Source organism: Dermacentor albipictus, unplaced genomic scaffold (genome assembly GCF_038994185.2).
Source record: "Dermacentor albipictus isolate Rhodes 1998 colony unplaced genomic scaffold, USDA_Dalb.pri_finalv2 scaffold_51, whole genome shotgun sequence".
NCBI lineage: Eukaryota > Metazoa > Arthropoda > Arachnida > Ixodida > Ixodidae > Dermacentor > Dermacentor albipictus.
In genome coordinates this window covers 38,825-44,466 of record NW_027225605.1, presented here as the reverse complement: position 1 = coordinate 44,466, position 5,642 = coordinate 38,825, and the positions used below count along the sequence as shown (strand labels likewise).

The 5,642-nt window shown below is 47.7% G+C and overlaps 1 long non-coding RNA gene across 1 annotated transcript; it reads right to left on the bottom strand.

The window, feature by feature from the left end:
* Positions 1-992: 992 nt before the first annotated feature.
* LOC139052989 (uncharacterized) lies at positions 993-2,796 on the bottom strand. The gene is made up of 2 exons (XR_011510161.1): positions 1,656-2,796; positions 993-1,591 (listed from the first exon to the last, which is right to left on the bottom strand). It is a non-coding gene; the product is annotated as an uncharacterized lncRNA (long non-coding RNA).
* Between the last annotated feature and the right edge of the window lie 2,846 nt (positions 2,797-5,642).

Here is a 5,642-nt window from a genome sequence, read left to right as displayed (position 1 = left end):
TATATAAATATATATATTCATATATATATATTTATTCATATATATGTGTGTGTGTGTGTGTGTGTGTGTGTGTGTGTGTGTGTGTGTGTGTGTGTGTGTGTGTGTGTGTGTGTGTGTGTGTGTGTGTGTGTCTTCCCGGGGATATTCCAGATATACACATGCCTTGAAGCGACAATAGTGGCCGGGACACATTCAAGCACCGGACCATTATATATATTACATTGGTCTAACGCTTGAATGCATTCTTGTTTTAAATAAACGAGAAATGAACTTACACCAACTTCCAAATACAATTAAACGTTTATTGTCACCTTCTACATATACATAAAAAGACCAATAAGCAGATATATGCGTACTGTTCAAAGAACAAATAAATACACGGATAAAGAAGAAAACTTGCAATTTCAATAGCACAACAACAAGGTAGAGAACAGCAGAACAAAAATACTTATTGCCCACTCTGCTTTGACATTTGAGTTTGCAGCATGGAATAAAAAGAAAGAGCAAAAACACATCAATTAGCATTATTAAGCAGCGAAAGCAACAGAAATGACATAAAGGAATTAATCTTGACTACATCACTTCACTAGCACTCTGCGACACGGGCACAAAAAATGACATTAACTGGCTAATGCCTTAGACTTTAATGTCATTCGCGGGGTGCCACACGGACATGCTTAATGGTATTGCAGCTTAAATGTTATTCGCGACGTAGTGCGTTCTCGTAAGTCAACTTGCCGTCAAATGCGTACTCTCGTTCCCAATGTCTCCACATTCTGACGTGGCTAAACGAACTATTAGTGAAGAACAATCAATATATTCTTCACTTTCTTTAAACAATAGCTCTTTCTCGTGGCGTAGTGCGTTCTTACAATTATTAAAACTCACTTGGTCATCGAATGCGTACTCTCGTTTACAATGTCCCCGCCGTGGCCGTAGTGACCATATTCTCACGATATTAAACAAACTTGTAGATAAAAACAACTAATATATTCTTCACTTTTTTAAAAGGAGCTTTTTATTTTCGTAGAGATCAGCAGGCGATCTTGCCGCTACTGACGGCTACAGCTCTGATCATGAGCGCATTAGCCAGGAGAAGCTGTTTGCCAGGAGAATCAAAGGGCGCCGATGAAGAGTCCGCGGTAGCTAAAGCAAACGTAGACTCCGGGGTCCTGCTTACCAGAAAACCCGCATTGACTTGTGCGTACACCTCTCCTAAGGGATCCTGTTCCGTTCTCACAGCGAAGTGAACCATCCGAAGCGTCACGTAGAGTATATCCATCAGGGAAGCAAGGCACATTGTCCTTAGTGCGCGTAGTGTCACAACCACCGTCCTGAACTTCCGATGTCGCCTCGGTGCAGCGACCAGCATCACAAGGCGTGCAAATGTTTGCAGGGACAGCCCGAACGCACATGTTAATGCATGCGTGCGGGGTATGCGCGCCACTGCACAGTTCTAGAGTTGCGAATTCTCGAGCTGTTGACTGCTGGCTGCCGGTGCGAGATCCGAAGTCCTCGAATATCGTCTTTGTTTCCAGCGACGCTCTTTTTCGCGCGTGCGGCTTCTCCCGCAGTCTAGGCATCCTGGCACCTGTGAAGAAAACACATTTCAATACCCAAACGAATTAAAAAAGAAATCGATGTAGCTGTCATACCTTGGTAGCTGAGTAGGAGACTTCGGCAGGCACGGAAGGTGACAAACGCGGTAGTTCTGAACTTAGTGTCACACATTCCTTCCCCCCCTCTTCTTTGACTTCTGGATTGGATTGGCGCGGCTCGCTACGTGCTTGCGCGCGCTTTTCCGAGCGCAGATTGGTGTGCGCCTGGTTTCTGCACTAGGCTGTTATGCGATCGCTTTTTCGAGCGCAGATTGATGTGAGCCTGGTTTCTGCACTAGGCTTTTGCACGATCGCCTGCTTTTTGCACTGGGCTTTCAAAAGGCGAAGTGAGCGTCGCTTACTGCAGGCGGCAAGTGATTTGGCTCACGTACTGCGTGAGCAAAAACATAGGCACGTGGCTCATGAAGGAGATGACCGGCGACTTGCTTAATCTGTCGGACCATGTCATCGCCGACTGGAGGAACTACGCTCGTGAGGTCGTGCGGGACGAGCTGCTGGCGCGACCCCCACTCGGTGGCCCCGGGAGGATTGTGCAAATTGATGAATGCCTCCTTCGCGGCAAGCGAAAATACAATCGAGGCCGCCTGATGACGGGCGACAACGTTCCGCCGAGCCGCCAAAATTACGGCGGCATTGCAGATCGTGGACCATGGGTATTCGGCATGATCTGCGTGACCACCGGGGAGCTCCGACTATTCAAGGTCGACCGACGAGACGCGGCGACGCTAGGCCCCATTATTGCAGCCAACGTTGAACCGGGAACCACCATCCACAGTGATGAATGGGCCCCATACAACTGCATCCCGAACTTGGTGGGGGCTAACGGAGCAAGACTGAATTTGCAATGGGAGGCTGTTAACCACAGCATGAACTTTGTAGACCCAATCACGGGCGCTCACACCCAGAAAATCGAAAGCTACTGGCAGAAGGTGAAGCGCTACCTCGACTCCGCCGGCTACAGGGTGACTCTACAGCTTCTCGAGTCGCACCTGATATGGCTATGGTGGGCATCGATTAATGGGCACATGCGCTGCAAGGACTCGTTTCTGCGTTTATTAGAAGCGATCGCACGGCGCTACCCAGTGTGACATAGTAATGGAAAATAAAGCGCACTTTTCTGACCCTTTGCTTTTGTATGAATGTTTCCCGGCATTGCTGCGCGCTTCCATACACGGTAGGCCCGCAGCGCTGCACTTCCGCAGTAAGCGACGCCTTTTGAAAGCCCAGTGCAAAAAGCTGGCGATCGTGCAAAAGCCTAGTGCAGAAACCAGGCTCACATCAATCTGCGCTCGAAAAAGCGATCGCATAACAGCCTAGTGCAGAAACCAGGCGCACACCAATCTGCGCTCGGAAAAGCGCGCGCAAACACGTAGCGAGCCGCGCCAATCCAATCCAGAAGCAAAAGAAAAGGAGGGAAGTAATGTGTGACACTAAGTTCAGAACTACCACAAACGCTGCTCCGCTGCCCTTAAAACGATCGCAGAATGAAAAATGGCGTGGCGACGATGGCTAGAGCTTGGATTGGATTGGATGACTGCAGCGTTCTGCTTTGCCAAGGTTGTAACACTTCCACGTGCATCTACGCAAACATAAATAGGTTTTTAAAATATTCTATTATTACACAGTGAAATATTTACTTATTCTGGGAATATTCGGTATCTGATTTTCGAGTTTTTAGTTTCTGCTAAAGCTGTCGGCGCCAGAAAAACATAGCCTTTGAGATTACTGTCAATGCATGGCGGCTCTGACGCATTATAGCTTTCGTAATCGCTTTCAACGCACGCAGCCACCAAAAGCGCAGCCTTTGAGATTTGTTTTTGTTACCTATAATGATATTATTCTATGCACAATTGAACACTGCGGACAACTTCCTGTTTTAAGAAACGAGCCAAAAACAGGCGCACACAGGAAACATACGAGAAGACAGGAAAGAGGCTGGAAGAGGCCTGTCTTGTGTATGTTTCCTGTGTCCGTCTTTTTTTTTGCTGTTTTTTTCTTAATGCAATGCACCAACTAGCCCAACAACGTGTTTTACTTCTTGTTTCAATGATAAACCTGAACCTACATGTTCGGAGGTCAGGACCAAAACTCTATGATCAGGAACTTTTCATAATGAGGGATAACTTGAGTGCTTGGCTCTAGGTCGAATAAGTGGCTTCAAATGGGCGCTTATATATTCTGCTAGTCATCCACAAGCATTTTTTTTAAAGCAAACTACAAATTGTTTGTATGACCCACCGATAGAAAAAAATATCGTATTTTAATACTGCGATGTTAAAGTGGGCAGAATTGATATCAAGTTGGAAATATATTTATTTTGCTTTGAAAAAAGAATGAACTGTGTCCGATAGAGAACAAAAATAAACAAATATAATATGAACAAACTAAAATTTCCGGCAATATATTTATGCTAGTTTATATATAACTCACTAGTGTATATCCTGGGCATGCCTATTTATGGACAGCCAGCGGACGTTCAAAATGGGATGTCCCATGGACATCCCGGTGGGATGTCCTTCGGACATCCAAACAGGATATGGACTTCTCCTGTACGTCCCACGGACGTCCGTGTTGGATATCCGGATGGATGGACGTTGGGACTTATGGTGGACGTCCCACGGATATCCGTGGTTACTTGGGTGAACAGAACTCGATATACTTTGTAGAATGACAACGATTACAATCCACAAAAATTGCATGTCTGTGTGATGGTGAATGATGCACCAGGCACCACTTAAGCACCCTGTGTGGTCAAGGTAAGCTTAGGAAGCTGGAGGCTTCAATGAGCACAGTTGGATGTCGCGTGACCTGCTGAGGTATACAGACTTTATGTGGCTGGAATGTTAAAGCAAGGGACAATCACATGCGTGCACTAACCGCTCCTAGCACCCCTCATAATGTTAGCATCATGGTCATCGTGCTCTGCACATGGTGTATCAATGCTCACAGTCATTGAGTGATCCATGTTCATATGTCTTAATTTTAGGTGTTTTACACCATGCTTAGTGTAACCCAGATATTTCCTGCAATTTACACTACCCATTGTGGGATTCTCCGTGCTCTTGGGACAAAGGAACAACACGGCAGTGCAAACAATCACAAGGGCATTTATTACACCTTTCATAGATCAATGCCTGCTAGCCGCGTTGCTAACCACAAAACATGCCGATGGGCGCGCGACAAATCGCGAAAGTCCGACTCGCCGCGACCAGATAGTGAGCGAATATGTTCGCCCCATGCTGGATCTCAACGCCTTCGCGTGTACGGTCACGCGAACGGTGGCGCGTCTGAAGGTGGCCACGCGAGAAAGTCTCGCAGAAGCACGGACCGGCGCACGCGCGGAAGGTCCGCGCCACTCGCCGATCCGCAGCCGAACAGGAAGAGCTTTCTCCTTTTCGCGCACAAGTAACCCCGCCGTGAGGCGGCGTTAGCAGCGCAGCACTCGCGCCATCTCTCGTACTGCGCTTCAGCCGCACCGACCGCCGCGGGCCCCAGGCTACGCGGCAAAGCCGGATTACAGGAGGAGCTACGCGGGAAAACAACGTATCAGGGGACGTATGAGCAAACCTGTTAAAACTATCGTCCGATGCCCCAAGAGGTCCACGTTGGGCAGCCAGATGTGGGGATGTGCGACTCTCACGCGTCCCCTGATACGTTGTTTTCCCGCATAGACCTCAGACTCTGCCCACGCAGCGCTGCGGAAAAAGCAGTCACCAGCGCCCCCATCGGAGCCTTGGCGCGAACTGAGTAGTGCAAGGAGAGCTGTCTACAAGTGAAGGTGCATAGGCCGCAATAGACCCCTCTCTTTCGTTTGTGTTGAGGCATGGCTTCCTAAAAATCAAGGACCTGGAAAGCTTCTTTCGCCCATCCACGCTTCGGAAAGGAAGCTCAGCAAAGCGAAGTACGAGTACAATATAAAATAAAGTCTGTTATTTCGGCGTGCTGCAACTCGCAAGTACAGAGAGCATCAGGTTTGTCTGTATGCATATAGCATAAAAATCTAAGCATTTCAAATTGGTTCAT